This window comes from Ochotona princeps, chromosome 26 (genome assembly GCF_030435755.1).
Source record: "Ochotona princeps isolate mOchPri1 chromosome 26, mOchPri1.hap1, whole genome shotgun sequence".
NCBI lineage: Eukaryota > Metazoa > Chordata > Mammalia > Lagomorpha > Ochotonidae > Ochotona > Ochotona princeps.
This window is the reverse complement of record NC_080857.1, coordinates 22,238,603-22,258,320: the sequence shown is the minus strand read 5'-3', so window position 1 is coordinate 22,258,320 and position 19,718 is coordinate 22,238,603. Positions and strand designations below refer to the sequence as shown.

The window sequence follows — 19,718 nt, the reverse complement described above, 5'->3', positions numbered from 1 at the left end:
ACCTTCCCACTCACTCACTCACCCGCCCACCCACCCTCAGGGTGATTTTAAGGTTGGTAGGCTACACATCACTGTTTAATAGCGAGATAATAACCTGCTTCCAAGATAGGTCAGACGGGCCATTCAGGCGCTAACAAGGCAACACGCGTGAAAGAGCCTTGTAAACCTGACAGCAATCAGTTCTTTGCAAATAATAATCATGCAATAACCCAAATAACCTCCAAATAATAGTAACAGTGCAACACACTGGAGAGCGCACACCGCCCCGTCCACTCTAGCGCGGCCAGCGCGACTGTCCCTTTAAGGCCGCCCCGCCACCTCCCAGCGCTGTCTGGTCTCCCGTGGGGCGTCCAGCGCGGTCTGCGGCGCGCGTGCGTGCGGGGCTCCCAGTGGGGCGACGCCGGCGCTTGTTGCGTGGCCCCTGGCCCCGCCCCGCTCCGCCCCTGCGCGGGTACTCCTCCCGCCCAGCCGGGCCAGTGACGCTGGCTCCGCCGCCGCAGCGTTCCATTCTCCGAAGCCGGCGACCGCCTGGCCGTCTCCCGCCCGCCGCCTCCTCCTCCTCCTCTTCCCTCACCGCCGGCCAGACAAGGGCGCGCGGGGGCTTCGCCTCGATCCCAGAGGGCTGCGGTCGCGCGCGGGCGGCGGAGAGGATCCGGTGGCGCGGCAGCCACGAGCGCCTCCTTCCCCTTCTTCCCTCAGGTCTCCGCGCCCTGCTCTGCCGGTGAGTTGTCACCGCGGCCCGGGCTTGGGAGGTTGGCGAGGCCGGCATTGTGTCACTCGTTGCGCCCGGCCGGTTGTCAGGACTAGGAGCTTGGGAGCGCACCGTCCGGGAGGAACGGCTGGCCGCAGTCTGGGCCAGCTGCTCTGCGCGCCGGCCCGCTTGTCACCCCGCCGCCGGCAGCCCCGCGCTGGCGTGTCCCGGCCGGGTAGGGCTGCGAGGCGGCGGGTGAGCTGTGTGGGGGGCCCGGGGAGGACACCTGATCCCGGGTTTGCCGCCGGCAACTTGGTGTCCGGCTCTGCGGGGCGCGTCGCTGCTCGCGTGCTGAACGAGGGGTCGGGACCCTCGGCGAGTTGGATACAGAGGCGGCGGGCAGGAGGCCCTTGATTGCTGTTCTCAGAGCCGAGCTGAGCCGAGCGGCGGGTGCAGCGCTGGGGCAGGGCCGGCTCGGCTAAGGTGCATTTCCTGAGGAAGTCAGAGGCCGGCGTGTGCGTCCGTGCGCATTGAAGCTGCCCGGAGCCCCTGCGCCTGGTGTGCGCCTCCGTCTTGAAAAACTTCTATTATCCGGGCCGAAACTTGCGGAAACCACTTCCTGTTCTTTCCTTGCATGCCCACATACTCTTTGTGGGTTTGCTCGGCCCGCATGGCTTGTGGCTGTGCAGCTGCGGAAGTGGAAAAAGTTACCTGGGCCGAGAAGGAGGCGGGGAGGAGAAGGGGCGGCAGGATCTGGAAGGAAAGCGGGCGTTAGGGTCCAGGCTCCCGCTGGTAAGGGGGTAGTTTCTGAGCGGGCGCAGGGAGGCTTGCAATACTGTTGTGCGCAGGAAGTTTTCTCCGGCTGGCTGGCAGCGGGCTGGCTTTTGTTGCTCACCGGGGCCCGTGTGCCCCCGTGCCCCCGTTCAGAAGTGCAGTAGGATCAGCCTTGGCTTTAAATGAGATCGGCAGAGATGGGAAGTGTCTTCGTATTCTTCTTGGCGATTGATCCATTTCTTGCTGTTTGGGTTTCTTTAGCTTAAAAAAAAAAAAAGAAATCTATGGATGAGTGATACACACACTCACACACTCACTCTTCCTGTGTGTGTGTGTGTGTGTGTGTGTGTGTTTTGGAAATTCCACACCCAAATTGTCACCATCTAGTGGAGGCAAGTTGAGACTTGTGGTTGGCACTGAGTTCCTGGGTTTCTAGGCTTTGCGTTTTTAGCTACATGCATATTCAAGCAGACATGTTTTCCCAGAGTTGCTGAGGGCTACACCTCAGTGGAGGAGGTATTTCATAAAGGAGAATGGTGGTATTGAGGCAAAAATCCTTGAGCATTTACTGAGCAGGAACCATTGTGCTAGGGGCCTGACTGTCTTGGTTTCATTTCATAAACAGACATCTGAATGAGATATTGTTACAGTCCCCTCTCTTCCCCTTCAGACCAGCCAGATCAGTGAGAGAGCTTGCCCAGGGTCACAGCATGGCTTGCCAGGGAGCCCACAGTCTGAACCAGAAGGTTGTTGTACCCGTTTCCAGTTTGTTTGCCTTTTGGTAAAACCGAAACTGGAGCGGTTTAGAACCCTCTTCAAGGATCCCCTGCTTGGGGCTGTGTCCTCAGGTCAGGAGCAAGCCTAACTTTCCAGGGTACATACTTCGTGTCTGTTTGCACAGTGTTGGTTTATTCCTTCTTGTTTTCACTCAGCAACAAGCATTTATACAATGCAGGATGTATGCCGGACACTGTGTGAAGTGCTGGGGCCGCAGCGCGGAGGAGGAACATGGAACCTAACTGTGCCCTTATGGGCTCACAGTCTTTATTGTTTGAGGAATTTGGCGCCTGGTGAGTTAGAGGATGGTGTGGATCTGAAGCCCGTGGAGAGGAGATAGTGGAGTACACATGGTCCAGGAAATGAATGCCCACCTGGAGACAGGCCCCTGGTGCTCAGGGCATGCTAATAAACACTTAATTTGGATTTGTGTCTGTGAGACAGGAGTGTTCCTATCCATTGGTTTACTTCCAGTGTGAAGGTAGGAACTCAAAGCTGAGTTCCAGGATGATGGCAGTGGGGCCCATGCACGTGACCTGTCACCACCTGTTACCTCCTGGGGCATGCATTACTGGGAATCCTGGGATGGGAAGCCGAGCCAGGACTCAAATACAGATACCCCAAAAGGGGAAGTAGGCATCTGGCCCCCTACACCAAATGCCTGCTCTTCTGTATTTCAACTCTGGGAGCTAATTCGTGGTCGGAGGGTAGAGTTTGACTTAGCTGCTTATGCTGGCCTTGTCAGAGGCCCTGCTTTGGTTTGATAGAGGAGGATCGAAGAGTGAGCTAGGACAGGTGTGGAGGGAGAGGTCTCAGAACGTGATCTGATTTCCTGGCTTGTCGTGGGGGTCTGGTGATTGAACTTGTGCCCTCATTTCTTGGTGCATCTTGCGACAGGGGATTTCCTCCTTTGTTGTTGTTAGGGCAACGCTTCCTGTTGCTCCCTCCCCCACTCTCGCCCTGCCCCTGTGAATGCTGCCAAGGTAATGATTCACCTGGCTTTTTAAAAGTAAGAACTTCTTCAGGTTTATTGCCACCAAGCATTGTCGACGTCTTTCCACACTTGTCCATCTCTCAGATGAAAACTGGATTTTGTTTATGTCATTCCACATCTCTAGTTCTTTCTGGCAACCTTGTCACTATGGGCAGTGGTCTGTGGCCTTAAAGTAATGTTGTATATTTAAACAAGTTTCATTTGAAAGGCAGAGTTGCAGAGAGAAAGAGAGACAGGGAGAGACAGAGAGGCTTTCCATCCATTGGTTCACTCCTCAGATGGTCACAACTGCCAGAGCTGGGGTGGTCTGAAACCAGAAGCTTCTTCCAGGTCTTCCACGTGGGCGCAGAGGCCCAGGCACTTGAGCCATTTTCCACTGCTTTCCCAGAGCTGAATCAGAAGTGGAGCAACTGAATGGATCCCCACCTGGCATCCATATGGGATGCTGACATTACAGGTGGAGGCTTAACTTGCTGTGCCCCCGTGCTGGCCCCTATCTAAAACAATGAATGAGGTACGTAGTCTTTCTCGGTTCGGTTCCAGGACAGGTGAAGAGTGGAGAGAGAAGAGGCACAGTTAGAGGGCACAGGTGCCCGTCTTGCCCGTTAGTTCCCCATTTACCAGGGGACAGTTCTCGAGAGGCAGGCCCAGGGCCACCACAGTGTGCACTTGTAAGCCCAAATGACAGCAGGTTTGCAGGGTTGGGTGTGTAACTATCCTCCAGCAAGCAGCCTAGTTCCTGAGCTGACATGGATTCTCCTAGTTGTAGCCGACAAGTGGAATTCTGTTTGCCTTGTCTGTTTGCCTGGACATTGGGAACATCTTGTTTAGGGGGCATCCCCTCAGACAGGAAGAGGAAGATAAGGAGAACTGAGAGAGCAAACATCAATCCTGTTTTTGATTTTTTTGTTTTGCTTGGGGAGCGAGCATGGCTGTGCTGCAGGCTTGAGTGTTGAGGCTCAGGACGTGGAGAGTCAGGGTCAGGATCAACTTGCTTACTTGTATGTGATGGAGACTCAAGATTGCATTGAGCCAAGGTCACCTGTTGGCACAGTTGGCTTTCTTTTGCTTTTACAAGATACCTGAGACAGTAATGTAGGAAACATTGTTTGGTTTAGGGCTCTGGAGGCTGGGAAGATGGAGAACACAAGACCGCGCTGCTTACCTCCAATGAGACATCTGGGGAGGGCCTTTTTGCTGCATGATAGCCCAACAGAGGGTCTCCTTATGGAGATGGCAGGTGTCTCTCCTCCCCTTCTTCTAAAGCCTCGAAGGCCTTCCTGAGGCCCCACCCTGCTGTCCTTATCCAATCTTAATTCTTCCCCAAAGGTCTCACCTCCAGATATTAGCATATGAGTTTGGGCATTCAGTTTCAACATGTGAACTTTTGAGGCTACATTCAAACTATAGAACTCATATATCCTAAATAATAAAAGTTCATTTAGTGGAATTTTTAAAAAATATTTATTTATTTTTCTTTGAAAGACATTTATAGAGAGGATAAACAGAAAGATCTTCCATCTGCTGGTTTGCTCCCCAAGCAGCTTTAGCTGCCAAAACTGAACCAATCCAAAGCTAGGAGCCAGGAGCTTCTGGGTCCCCCAGATGGGTATGTGGTCCCAAGGTTTTGGGCCATCCTCCCCTGCTTTCCTAGGCCACAAGCAGGGTGCTGGATTGGAAGTGGAGCAGTTGGGACTAGAACCAACACGCATATGGGATGCTGGCGCTGCAGATAGAGGATCAGATTAGCTTCTGAGTCAACGTGGCAACCGCAGAATTATTATTTTTTTAATATTTTATTTTTATTGGAAAATCAGATGTACATTGAGGAGGAGACACACAGAGAGAGAGATATCTTCCATCTGCTGATTTGCTGCTCAAGTGGCTGCAATGGCTGGAGCTGATCCAATCCAAAGCCAGGAACCTGGAGCCTTTTCTGGGTCTCCCACACGTGTGCAAGGTCCCTTGGGCCTCCTTGACTGCTTTCCCAGGCCACAAACAGGGAGCGGGGGTGGGAATCAGGTCATCAGGATATGAACCGGCGCCCATATGGCATGCAAGGTGAGGACTTTAGTCACTAGGCTACTGCACTGGGCCCCCAGAATTATTTTTTAAAAGGCAGTGTTTTTAAGTTATGCTGTATGTTTCAGGAAATTTAGAAATTGGAGCAGTGAGAAACACTACCTATAATGTGGCAGGGCTATACCTTTGTGGTTTTGCTTATTTTTAAAGGAGTTTTTTATTTATTTGAAAGACAGAGCTTCAGAGGGAGAAAAGGAGATCTTCCATTTGCTGGTTCACTCCCCCAAACGGCTGCATGAGCAGGGCTGAGCCAGGGCAAGGCTATGAGCCAGGAGCTCTGCCAGGTCTCCCACTTGGATGCAGAAGCCCAAGCACTTGGGCCACCCTCTGCTGCTTTCCCATGCTGTTAGTAGGAAGCTGGATTGGAAGTGGAGCAGCCAGGATTTGAACCAGTGCCCATCTCCTATGATACTAGCTTTACCAACTATGCCACAGTACTGGTTTCTACATCCCTGTTGATGAGAGAAAGGTATACAGTTTGAGGCTGAGGCTCTAGGCTTTGTGAGGGGTCTTTGGAGCTGTGGAAAGCTCCGGATTTGAGGACCCAGATGTACCTTGGGGTGACTGTCCTGGTGTGTCACTCACCACTGAATTATTTATTTTTATTGGAAAGTCAGATATACAGAGAGGAGAGAGACAGAGAGGAAGATCTTACGTCCAATGATTCACTTCCCAAGTAACCACAATGGCCAGTGCTGTGCTGATCTGGAGCCAGGAGCCAGGAACTTCCTCCAGGTCTCCCACGTGGGTGCAGGGTCCCAAGGCTTTGGACTTTCCTCGACTGCTTTCCCAGGCCACAAGTAGGGATCTGGCTGGGAAGTGGAGCTGCCAGAATTAGAACCGGCGCCCATATGGAACCTCAGTGCGTTCAAAGCGAAGATTTTAGCCACCAGGCCATCGCACCTGGCCCCTGTAAAAATCTTTTATTTAGGGGCCGGCGTTTGGCATAGTGGTGAAGACACAGCTTGGGATGCTCAGGTCCAATTTCAAGCTCCTGGGAAGCAGTGAGTCAGGGTACCAGTGACTAGGTCCCCATACGCACACGTGAGAGTTCCTGGCTCCTGGTTTTGGCTTGGGCTAGGCTCTGTTCCTGTGGGGATCTGGGGGAGCACACTGACAGATAAAGATGGCTCTGCCTCTGCCTCTCTGCCTTCCAAATAAATAAAATCTTTTTTAAAAAAGTAGAGACTAAGAGAAAGTTCAAAAAGAAGTGCTCTTGTCTGAAACAGCATGGGTCACTGCTCACCAGGGTCTGTCATTTTCCTGTGCCATCTAGTTTTGTGGCCTAGAAACCGGCAGGGTGCCCCTGTGTGCTGTCGTTCTTCTGATTCTTACCTTGACTGCGAAGTCTCCACTTTGGAGACCTAGCAGTGGCACCGAGTCGGTCTAGCTAAGCCATGAAAGGCCACCTGTGCCACTCTTTGGGGGTTGAGTCTCTCTGAAGGTAGTGGGTATAGTGACAGCAGGAAGTGCTACAGCTGCGGTGAGAACCGGAACAGGCTTCGGAGACCCTGCTGTGCTCTGTCTTATGCTGTCCCTCCCAAGAGCTCAGATGGCCACAAAGGAGAATAGCCACCCGTGAAGCATCTGAAGGCTGCACACCGGGCGGGCTTGCTGGCACACAGCATTGTTGCCACGTCTTCTTGGCCAGCTGCAGCTGGAGTCCTCTGTTCTTGTCATCAGAGTTAACGGATTCCTGAGATCACCGTGTAGCACTGGGGGGAGAGGAGGGATCCTGAGATCCACTCTCTGGCCCAGTGTTGGATTTCTTTACTTATTTTACAGAGTCCCAAGGCTTGACTTGCAAGATGTGAGCTTGGGGTTCCTGGTGCCCGTAACAGGTTCCCACGGCATTTGCCGACAGAGGTGGTGACTGACAATTCTTTTTCCCTGGAAGAGGGTTTTTATGGTGAAAAAATCACCAGGATTCTTTTCTCCTGCAGTTGGAAGCTGGAAACCAAAAGGTAGGGAAGAGAGCAAAGCAGGGCCGCTTCCCCACCTCTTCTTCCTGGTGGAGAGGGGATGATGATCTTTCCACACGCCATCTGCTGCCAGGAGTGACTTCCTTCACCGTGGGACGCATGGGCTTGCTCTTCACATAGACTGTCTGCTCAAGTTTTCTTCGGCTAGCCAAGGCTTTGGCTTCTCCCCAAGCCAGTACGGTGCCTTCAGGGTTGGGATAACAGCCTGTTTGTCCAATTCTTCCATCTTTGATTTGTTCTCAGTCTGCGTAAGTGAAGTGGATGGAATTTGAAAAAAGGAAAGAATGTGGTTTTGCTTATTTTGCATTTTAAATGTGGTAGCCTAAACCATTCAGGAAAGAGAATTAAAAAAAATTTTAAAAAATGTATATGAAGGGGTTACAGAGAAATTCCAGAGAAAAGACATAAGACTTAATCTAGGGTCCCGGCGGCATGGCCTATCAGCTAAAGTCCTCGCCTTGAAAGCCCCGGGATCCCATATGGGCGCCGGTTCTAATCCCGGCAGCTCTACTTCCCATCCAGTTCCCTGCTTGTGGCCTGGGAAAGCAGTTGAAGGACGGCCCAATGCATTGGGACACTGCACCCGCGTGGGAGAACCGGAAGAGGTTCCTGGTTCCCGGCTTTGGATTGGCTCAGCACCGGCCGTTGCGGCTCACTTGGGAGTGAATCATCGGACGGAAGATCTTCCTCTCTGTCTCTCCTCCTCTGTGTATGTCTGGCTGTAATAAAATGAATAAATCTTTTTTTTTAAAAAAAAGACTAAATCTAGTTTTAGAGCATTTTATTGCTGCAAAAGGAAAGCTGCTGGTAGTCCTTGTTCCTCTGTGGTACCCCCCCACCCCGCCTAGGTCACCATTAATCCACTTTGTCCCGCCAGGTTGGGCGTTTCGTATCAATGGAATCACGTGATGCATGGTCTCTGATGACTGGTGTCTTTCACTTAGCATCATGCTTTTTTTTTTTAAAGATTTATTTATTTTATTACAAAGTCAGATAGACAGAGAGGAAGATCTTCCGTCCGATGATTCACTCCCCAAGTGAGCCGCAACGGGTCGGTGCGCGCCAATCCGATGCTGGGAACCGGGAACCTCTTCCAGGTCTCCCACGCGGGTGCAGGGTCCCAATGCATTGGGCCGTCCTGGACTGCTTTCCCAGGCCACAAGCAGGGAGCTGGATGGGAAGTGGAGCTGCCAGGATTAGAACCGGCACCCATATGGGATCCCGGTGCGTTCAAGGTGAGGACTTTAGCAACTAGGCCACGCCGCCAGGCCCAGCATCATGCTTTTAAGGTCTGTTCCTATTGTGACAGGTGTGAGTACTTCGTTCCTTTTCATGGCTGAACAGCAGTCCATTGTGTAGGTGTGCCACGTTTGTTTGCTCATCTGTTCACCAGCTGATGGGCGTTTGGATTTTCATTCTTTTGGTAATGAATAATTTCTCCAAGGACATCCATGTTTACGTTTTTCTGTAGACAGATACTTTTTTTAGGATGATATTTTAATATTTCTATATTCTTTAAAGGTTTATTAATTTATTTGAAAGACTGATGGGACTGACAGGAAAAGACAGAAAAAGAGAGAGATCTTCATCTGATCATTCACTCCCCAGATGGTCATAACCGTCAGAGCTGGGCCAGGCCAGAGCTTCATCTGGGTCTCCCAGGTGAGTGACAGGGGCCCTGACACCTGGGCCATCTCCCACTGCTTTCCCAGGCTAATAGTAGGAAGCTGGATTGGAACAGCCAAGACATAAATCAGTGCTCATATGGAATGCCAGCATCATGCACTGAGGCTTTACCTGCTGTGCCAGAATGCCAGCCCTGGTATTTCTACTTTTAACTTCAAGTTTTTTTTTTTGTTTTTTTTTTTTGTTTTGTTTTGTTTAGGAGAGGCAGATATATACAGAGAAGGAGAGACAGAGAGGAAGATCTTCTATCTGCTGGTTCACTCCCCAAGTGGCCACCTCAGCTGGAGCTGAACCAATTCAAAGCCAGGAACCAGGACCTTCTTCCAGGTTCCCCATGTGGGTGCAGGGTCCTGAGTACTTGGGCCGTCCTCCACTGCTCTGCCATGGCATAAGCAGGGAGCTGGATGAGAAGTAGAGCAGCCAGGACATGAACCAGCGCTTCTATGGGATCCTGGTGCTTGCAAGTGAAGATTAGTCAACTGAACCCTTGCTCTGGGCCTGTGTCACTGTTTTATATAGAGAATTTCACTGTGAACTGCCACTGAACCTTCCTTATCAAATGTATCTGTTTTCCAAAGTTTTTTTCCTGTCCTTGTGGAGCATTCAAGCTGTGCGGTTTCTGCTCGGCTGGGGAGTAGGATGGTAACTGCACGAAGAGCCAGCTAGCCATGTGGGGAGCAGGGAGTGGGACTGTGAGGGTGGTGAAAATGAGAAAGAAGGCTCTTTAAAATAGCTCTCACAGGGCTCTTAGAGGTGGGCCTTGGAGAAACTGAGATTAAAAATACAGATTGGGCCAGACCCGCAGAGGAGCAGATGGTGCAGCTGGGAGTGTCATTTCCCCTCCAGGATCTAGCCCTAGTGGTTTTGTATCATGCCAGCCACGTTACTGGAGTAAGCCAGCAGCATGTCTCCTTTCGCCCTTGCCCTACTTGGAACACCAGCATTCATGATCAGTATCTGCTCTTGCATTCCTCGCTCCTAGATTCCTCCTTAAAACTCTGAAAGGTGTGCAGGTGCAGGATCCCCAGTTTTTAAAATTTGAGAGTCAGGATATTTTTGTCTCAGAGAAACATGGGATTTGTGCACATACCCTTTGTCCTAGAAAACAGACTAAAGCTAGGACCTTGAGTGATCATCTCTGGGTTCTTAAGTTTGGAGTCATATTCTAGGATCCATCTTTCCAGAAAGTTCCCTTCTGTGTGTGCACATGCAGTGTAACTTAGGTTTTTTTTTTTTTTTTTTTTTTTTAATTTTGTGTTTGTTTGAAAGGCAGAGAGAGGGTCTGGTGTTATGGAACTGGATTAAGTTAATGCTTGTGATAGTCTGATTACTCTGCTTCTGATACGGTTTCCTGCTAATGTGCTGGGAAGGCAGCAGAAGGCAGTCAAGTGCTCGGGTGCCTGCCAGCCACGTGGGATTGAAGGGTGGAATTCTTGGCTTCTGGCTTCAGTTTGACCCCTCCCCAGCTGTTGTGGACATTTGGGAATAGAAGCCCATTCTGTTCTTTGTATTTCTCTGTCACTTTATGCCTTAAGAATAAATAAATGCATATATATATGGAGAGGTAGACAGACAGAGATCTCTTATCCCTCTGGTTTACACCCCAAATGCCCACATCAGCTGGGGCCGGGCCAGGCAGGCCATACCTGGGAACTGAGAACTCAGGTCACCCAGTTAGGTGGCTGGGACCCAAATGCCTGAGCCATCACGTGCTGCCTGCCCTGGTGTGCGTTTGGAATTTGGACCTGAGCTGGAACTCAAACCCAGGCACTCTGATGTGGAATGCTTCTGTCCTAAGTCCTGGGAGTTTCAAAAGGCTATGTGAAGTGAGATAAACCAGCATGTCAAGATTTGAATTTCTCACTTGAGGTGTGTAGATGCTACCAGAACTCCCAGTCTGTGAAAGAGAAACTGTAGGCTAAAGAAATGCTGGAGTTGGGTGGCTGGAACTTTGGGTGCCATCTTCGTAGAAGAGAAAAATGGGAAGTGAATGCTAGCACTGACCCGCCTGAGATCTGAAAAGAGAAGCCAGAGTTCTGGATTCCTAGTCGAAGGCTTCTTCCATTGCACTGGGTTCACCTGTTTATTTCTCTCCCTTGTCACCTGGAACTGTCCCCGGAAAGAGGTTTGTATTGTTTGTACTGTTTGATTGTCCTTTCTGTGAGTGTGGTTGGTGACGTAAGCAGGGGGAATAAGTCTCAAAGTCCCTTTCTTTTGAGACAGAGCTGGTCTTCAAAAGGGTGCGGTTAGTTGTCTTGAGTGTGTGCCTGCTGAATGGTTGGGTCTGTGCTGTGCTGCTTTGCACTTCGGAAACACCAGCTGTCCCTAGGTTGCTGAGATGTGTTCTCTGTCATTTTTTCACTTTGGACTTTTTGCCCAGGCCAGACAAGCGGGAGGTGCTGTTAGCATTGTAGCTGTGCAGGATTGCCTGAAACTGGGAACACGGGAGTCTGGAAGAGCTAGCTGATTTCACTTCCCCACCTCCACTCCACTCCGTCCCATTAGCAGATCAAAGCCCGCACAGTGTGATTCCGACTTCCCCAGTAGATTTTGTACGGCATCAGCCACCCAATCAGGATGCAGTGCGAACACACTTCTGTTAGCTCTGTCTCTAACCAGCTTGGAAGGAAACTGGTCAGATAGGCTGGCATTCCTCATTCACACACAGCCGGGGAGGACAGTTTTGTGTTCAGTGGGTGCTGCTGTTTCACTTGGCACACTCCAGACATTTCTAGAGAATGAACGAATGGTGTGTTGGCTGGCCCCACGCCTTTATCAATCCTTACTTTCCCGTTCACCTCCAGGTAGAAACTCTGATGTGGAAAGGCCATTCACCTCCTTGTTTCAGTCCTATGGGGGTTTTGCTTGTGCTGAAGAACAGCAAGAAAAACAGGCCCTGGGTTTCATAAGAGTCATGGGCCCATCTTTTTCTTCCCTTTACTTGCATCCTCAAGTCATTGTAATTTGTGAGTTGATAATCTGGTTGGGTTGTGATGGCAGCTGGTGCAAGGTGGGTGGATGGTTGCTGCAGAAACCAAAAGGAAATAGATCTAGTCATTGTTTGGCAAGAATCTGGTGGATGTTGGTGCTTAGCATAAAGTTGTGAACAAAGAACAAGTGGAGACAGGCCTTGCCCACGTGGAGTTAGCAGTGCGGGGGAATGCTCACCCAGGAGTTATTTGAGAGCAGTATTGAAAGAATCTGCTACATACAGTGGACTTTCAGCTTCACTGCTCTCACTTTGTCCATGACTTCTGTGTCTCACACCAGCAGTCAAGGGAGGAGAGAAGGACCAGAAAGGATCCTCGGGAGTGCTTGGTCCTCTCCCAAGCAGGAGTTGCGAAGTACCTTTCCTTGCCAAGTGAGCTGGCTGTAGGAGTTTGGTCTCAGATAAGGACTCCTGCTTTTTGACTTGACTTAACCAAGCAGTTTTTAATCTGAGGCTGCTTTTGGACCCTGAAGTAATATTTTTGCATTGTAAGTGAAAATCAGATTGGGTTCAACAGTGAAACAGTGGGAGAAATTGAACATAAGCCTGTATCAGGGACCTGGATTTCCTAGGGAATCCTTTCTCTTCTCCCGTTTGTTTCTCCCAGGTCTTGTTTTTAGATAGGAATGTGGATTTGTGTGACTCTCCCTCTGATAGTGGAATTTCAGATTCTGTAGCCTGCTGCAGCTGGTAGAGGTCATGCGTCCTGGTGGCCCCTGTGGTTTGACTTTCTGTGTAAGCGCAGGTTCTAGGCAGATGTTAGAAGTTCCCTGAGATCAGTGATTGTCTGGTGCCCTTCTTTCTACCCACTCATGGATTAGTTGGTTGAGTGATAAGTGATTGGCCAGGTGTGGGTGATTAAAATAAAGCAGGTGGGAGTGCAGGGTGGCTTTGAAGCCATATGCCTTGGTGACAAGGTGTGGGAGAGTAGTATATTTCAGTGGTATGAAGAAATTCTAAAAGTGGAGATGAGAGTCTAGGAAGAGCAAATAAGACAGATAGTAAATAACTTTTTAAAAAACAATTATCTATTTTTATTAGAAAAGTAGATTTACAGAGAGGAGAGACAGAGAAAACACCTTCCATCTGCTGGTTCACTCCCCATGTGGCCACAATGGCCAGAGCTGAGTCTGTTTGAAGCCAAGAGCCTCTTCCAGGTTTCCCATATGGGTGCAGGGGCCCAAGGGTTTGATCTAGCCTCTGTTGCTTTCCCAGTCTGTAAGCTGGGAGCTGGAACATCTAGGACACTCATATGGGATGCTGATGTGCTGCAAGGTGGAGGATTAGCAAGTTGAGCCATGTACAGCCCCAAATAAGCTGTTCATGTTCACCAAGTTCGCACTGATTGTGAGCAGGAAAGAAGACAGCTCAGGGTGTTGGCAGGTTGTCCAGAATGTTTCGGTAATGCCGGGGAGAACCAAACCGCAGAATTCGCTGGTTGAAGATCAGGGAAGTTCTTGCTTGAGAGGCATCAGCATGCCCTAAGCCCGGCATATACATTTGCCTTTGCAGTTAGGAGAGATAAGTATATTTAGCATCCAGTATGACTCAGGTTGCAGAAAGGGTTGGCTTTTCTTTGTGCTGCAGTATTGAGATCTTCTGCGGACAGCTCTGTTATTACCAGAGCTGTGAAATACAAATGTGTGGGCCGTCTCATTTGAAGGACTGTGCTTTCCTTTTTAAAGGTAGGCTTTTGAAATAAGGGTTGTTCTATACAAATGCTGATGTGGTTTTTTGGGGACATGATGGCTCTTCAAAATGATTAGCAATGCTTGGATTTCAAAGTTGTTTGGCTCTCAAATAAACTCATACTAACTTGTTACAACATATCTGAACAGGATCTGGTTTGAAGTATTTTTATAATTTATAAGGCATCTGGGGGCCATATTGTATTTTTATTTATTTTAAAATAAGTATTTTATATTTGTAAATATATATACATAAATATAATAATTACTTTTCATCATTTATACAGTGCCTGGGGGCTGATGTTGCAGTGTAACAGGTTAAGCCACTGCCTGTATGAATGCCAGTCTGAGTCTTATCTGCTCAGTTTCCAATCTAGCTGCTTACTAATGTGCTTTGGAAAGCAGCAGAAATCCCAGGTGCTTTGACCCATCACTGATGTTGGAGGCCCAGACATAACTCCAGATACAACTCCTGGCTCCTGAGTTCAACCTGACCCAACTTCAGTCATTGTGGCTGTTTCAGGAGTGAACCAGTGGATAGCTGATTCTCCCTGTTCCAGCACCCCTGTCTGTGTGTCTCTCTGTGTCTCTGCCTTTAAAGTGAGTAAGGTCATTTACAACAAACAACAATAAAAAGAGTTTCAATCAGAACAACATGGATTCTGCTAAACTTGAATCAAGAATAAACATCAAATTGATGATGAAGCTTTGTGAAAAGTTTAGGCGCAATGATCCTAAGGAAATCAGCAGTTTATGGATGAATAGCTTAGTTTTGGAAGAGATGTGATATTGAAGATGAAACCCATAGCAGAAGACTTTCCAAATTGATTTATGAGGAGAGATATTCATCTTGTCTGTGCCCTAAGGACCAAACATCAGCAGTAGAAACAATAGCAAATACTATAGAAGTCTGTTGGTTCATCTTACATAATTCCGATTGGAAAATTTAAGTGGAGCAGGCTTTCTGCCTGATGAATGTTACAGCTGTGGCACCCAGGCCTGTGGCAAACAAGAGCAGGGCTTGCCCTGGACAATGTGAACAAGTGGGTTTGAGGTCCAGAAGCATTTCCTCAAAGAATTGGAGCAGAAGGTGAAACCTGCCTTGACCAGTGCAATCCTGCAAATCAGGCACAGGATGAACAGTGACTACCAAGGGCAGGCAGTGCTCCTGTTACAGCACATCAGACTGATCAAGAGCAAAGGGCAGGACATTTTCCTTCGACTTTGTGAAGGGCCTAAGAGTTGATCACATCTGCTTATTATGAGTCCTTCCAGGAAAGTAGGCAAGGCTTTAGCAGAAAAACACCAGGAAAGCTTCATGCAAGTGTTTTTTTTGTTTTGTTTTGTTTTATATATATATATATCATGATGAAGCTGCTGTTTTCCTGTTGTCAAATGGAGCAATTGTGTGAGAGTTTTGAAAGGAAATCATTAGGCATCAACCTTACTGTCCCGATTTGGCTTATTCTCATTTTAAAAAAAGATTTATTTTTATTGCAAAGTCAAATATACAGAGAGGAGAGACACAGAGAAAGATTTTCTGTCCGTTGATTTATTCCCCAAGTGGCTGCAATGGCTGGAGCTGATCTGGAGCCAGGAACCCAGAGCCTCTTTCAGTTCTCCCATGCGGGTGCAAGGTTCCAAGGCTTTGGGCCACCCTGGACTGCTTTCCCAGGCCACAAGCAGGGAGCTGGATGGGAAGTGGGCATGCTGGGATTAGAACCGGTGCCCATATGGGATCCCAGCACGTTCAAGACAAGGACTTTAGCTGCTAGGCTACTTTGCCGGGCCTGGGAAATTGGTGTTTTTTTTTTTTTTTTTTTTTAAGATTTATTTCTGTTTGAGAGGCAGAGTGACAGAGAAGACACACACACACACAGAAAGAGAAAGAGAGAGAGAGAGAGAGAGACAGAGAATCTTCCATTTGTCGATTTGATGTTCGTACCTTGTAGGAGCCAGGAACTTCATCCAGGCCTCCCATGCAGGTACAGAGTCCCAAGGCTTTGGTCCATCCTCGACTGCTTTCCCAGTCCACAAGCAGGGGGCTGGATGGGAAGTGGAGCACCTGGGACACAATTGCTACCCATCTGGGATGCTGGCGCCTCCAGGTTGAGAGTTAGCTGGTTGAGCCATGATGCAGGCCCCATGTTTCTTTGCCTTAATGTCTTTAAAAAGGGTATCTGTTTTTCTTCAATTAATAATGTAAAAAAAAGAAAAAGACAAACACTGCATCAATCTGAATACATTCTTAGAACTCTCAGTTCTTTAGGGATGGACTGAATTTATTTATTTTTATTTATTTGAAAGGCAGAGAAGGAGAGAGAAAGGCAGAGACAGGTCTTATATCTGTTGGTTCATTCCTGAATTCCTACAACATACAGGGCTGCAGAAGAGCAGAACTCTGTGGGAGTCCCTAAGCGTTTGAGCCATCACCTGCTTAAGGATGCAGTATCAGAAAGCTGTACTGAAAAACGCAGTAGCTGGAGCTCAAATCGGGTGTCCCAAGTGACTCTGTCACCTGTTGCACCACAGTGCCCACCCCTCCCCAGCTTGAATGATTTATTAAAATTACCTTTCAAAGTACTGTTCCCATAGAATTGTTATGGAAATCGAAAGAAAGGGGCGGTTTAAAACAGTGAGCACATTTCCCGGCAGCTATAAAAAAATATTCAAATGACAGTTTCGGGAAGAAGTGAAATTAATTAGTAGCCAACCCATGTTTTTCTAGTGCTTGATTTTCTGTCTGGCTGTATGGCTGTGGGTAAGTCTCTTAACTTTGTTGTCAACTTCTTCAACTGCAAGTAAATTAATGGCAGTATCTACTATGGTGGGAGGTTTTGAAGATTAGATAAGACATGTAAATCCGTTAGGCTCGATGTCTGGCACATTCTATGTGCTCAACACAGTATTTGCTGTTTTCAACTCTTATCTCTGCAGCTGTGCTTGAGGTGAGGTGGGCACTGCACTCGCTTTAAAGTTGTGGAAAGTGAAGCCCAGAGTAATTTGGTGACTTGGTTTGTGATCAGATGTTGGGTTAGCGACAGAAATGGTGCTGATGTCTGCATGGACCCCTCCGTGTGTCAGGGTTTGCCTTGGAAGAGTGGGCAGCAGCAAACCTCCAGCGGCCTTGCAGTTGTACAGACAGGAAGTGCTAGGCAGAGCTGCAGGTGCAGATAGCAGCAGAACACTGCTGGTGTGGACTGAGAGGGTGAGTGATGTGGGAAAGGCTGGTTGAAGAACATGTCCTTTCCCCACTTGCTGGAGTAAGTGGTCAGAATGGCCAGAGGGAGATGCTTGTGTCTTCTCTCCCTTTTCCTCAGCATCCTTCTGGCCTTGGAAGATGGCAGACTCCCATCACTACTGTTGTGTGTTCTCTGAAGTCAACCAGGCTGAGAAAATGCAGGTCTGGCGTTACCTGTGAAACTGTCCTGGCTGCTGGAAGCTGCCCAGACAGTGACATGGCCTGGATTCTGTTCATGCTTGCCCTCCTTCATTGCAAGTCCTGTTGTACAGGGGTAGGCTCAGCTGTTCAGGGGAACACCTAGCTTTCCATGCTCAGGACAGCCAAACTACTTGCATGGCTGCCTGTCTACCGTGGGACTGAAGATGGAGCTGAAGCTAGTCCTGGTGGGAAGTGGGTTCTGAGCTTTGATATGGGGGTTTTGTGTATTCATATATTAGGGGAAAAGAAACCCTGAATGTGTTCAGTCCAGTACTGTTGAAAGAGATGGAGGGAAGTAGGAGGGAGATTGTCTTTCCCAAGCTCAGTCTTGGGTCAGGGCTCTTTAAGCCCTGGGTTTTTACAGCATACTTCTTACCCTCATCCTTTTCTCTGTTCTCTGCTTCTCAGACCTTACCGTATTTGCTTTTTTCTCTCTTAGTCCCATGACTCTACAGTATTGTGCCAGCAGTTTTAGCAAACCAGTTTTACATATTGGCCTGGAGGAAGGCGCATGCATTTCTTTACAGACTTGTAGTGGATCGGTTTTGCATTGTTGACATATTTTTCAAATGCAGCTTTTCCACATTTGCATTTAGTGGTGACTAGCAAGTGCTGTAGTCTACCTTTCTTTGGAACATCTCCATAATGTGGGAATTGGGTTCATATTTAAAAGTCTCTATCAGGATTAGAAAAACAGAAGGGATCTACACTTGAGGCACCTACTTCTCCGTGCTTCCAATCAGCCAGTGACTTAGCTTCTTTAGGCAGATGTGCTGATTCCCACTTGTTTGGCAACAGGGAGATCCTGGGAAGAGCTTACAGACTTGGGGTAGGACCCTCTTATTCGAAGCCAATTGAAAAATAAGAAGCCCCTCCGCTCAGCCTTAGTGAAAACCATCTGAAACAGGTGTCCAGCATCTTTATTTATTTATTTTAGTATTTGTCTTGTTTCTGATGAAAGGCTCACTTTGATGATTCCAGTTTTTGGAGTAATGAGTGAATGTGTGAAGGGGGTGCTGGTGGCAAACCCAAGCTCTGGGTTCTTTCAGGCCAATAGGCGTTTGCAGGGGTACTCCAGAAGACCAGGGAGAGAAGCATGGCACACAGGTGGAGAGCTGGCATCTAGGATGCCACCTTTTGGGAACCATATTATAGATAGTCCCTGGTATACATGAAATTGTGCCTGAGCCTTATCAGAAAGGAACCAGATGGTATTTCTAGTAAAGCTGACAGATGTTCTTGATGTCAGAATTAATTAAAATGTTTTACATGTAAAAGTGACTGTAAGGTTTTGGATGGAGGTGAGGGTGCTGCCCTTGCCTCACAGAGATTTAGAAACTCCTAACCTTGTATCTTCTTATTCCCCCCGATTGCTTCTCACCAAATTGGTTATTTGTGATACGCAGTAAAAGGGACCAGTCCTCTCTTGTTGTGACTTGAAGGCTGCTAATGTACCATATGCCTGCTAAGAGATATTGTTGGTAACTAAAGCACTCATTGTTTGCGTCACCCGTGGGTTAAGACATTTGGATTTAGCAGATATCATATATAGAAAGAGTGACTCTATTAGAGTGGCCCAGAAAAGAAAGGAGGCTGAGGCCTTGGGGAGGGGCCAAGGCAGAAGTGTATAATGTGTGCTAGAAGCTTTAACTGGTGGACGATCGGGAAGCCCCGGGCTAAAGCATTCACTGCCTGCAGTTTACTCTATTGGAGCTCACACCAAGGTTGGGCTGATTCCAAAGCCTCTGCTCTTTCATGGCAGATCAAGTGTATGTGGGATGGAGGGTTAGATAGTGAGGGGAACAGAACAAGTGCCTGGGGAGAGATGGGAATGGCTGTGTGGGAACTGCCAACACAGGCCTGGTGAAAGACGTGGGAAGGAGAGGTTGGTTAGCCAAGACGGGTTCCAGTAGGCAGAAGGTGGGAGCTAAGGGTGGGTGGTGGGTGGCGAGTGGTGGCAGTTCTCCCTGGACTTGCTTGGGCCTGGAGGGTGCAGACAGACCCCATGTTTAAGTAGGTGGCATTTGCCCCCCTTTTATCCCCAGGAAGCCTTTTAATCTCTGGTATTTATAGACTGGCCTGTATGCTGAAAGGCAACCCCCACCCCAGCGAAGGCTCAGCATTGTCTGCCTTTGAAACACTACATTTATGGATCCCCATTTGGCCTGGTGGGAGGGGCGGGTAATGCCCTGTTATGTTCTCAGATTCCTTACTGCCTTGGAGGTCACGCAGGGACAGTTTTACCATTTCCCTCTCGGTGACCTCTGGCTGCCCCCTCCTGCAGATGGTCTCTTTCCTTTTACAGACGCCTTGGAGCCGGGCCTGGGGAAGGTAGCCGTCTCATGTCGCTTCAGGCTGGCCATGGATGCCCAGCTGTTTCTCACCCTGAGCCTGGGGAGCTTGACCAACGTTTCAGCAGACATGTGTTTGTATGTGTGTGTGTAGACAAGAGTGAGGCAGGTCTCTGCTCTAGTACAGGAGACTGATGAACAAAGGGTCAGGTTAGTTCCATTTCCTTCTGAGTGTCTTCAAATTTGTAGTCTTGTGTACTGTGAGAAAATGTACTAATAATGAATTGAAACTTCTTTGAAAAGGAAGAAGCTATAGATTCCT

The 19,718-nt window shown here is 48.7% G+C and overlaps 1 protein-coding gene across 1 annotated transcript in view; it reads left to right on the top strand.

The window, feature by feature from the left end:
- Positions 1–471: 471 nt before the first annotated feature.
- SUSD6 (sushi domain containing 6) overlaps positions 472–19,718 on the top strand; it is a 94,872-nt gene continuing 75,625 nt past the window's right edge. The window contains exon 1 of the mRNA XM_004584442.2: positions 472–721. The gene's annotated coding sequence lies outside the window, so the exon portion shown is untranslated. The remainder of the gene's footprint in view (positions 722–19,718) is intronic.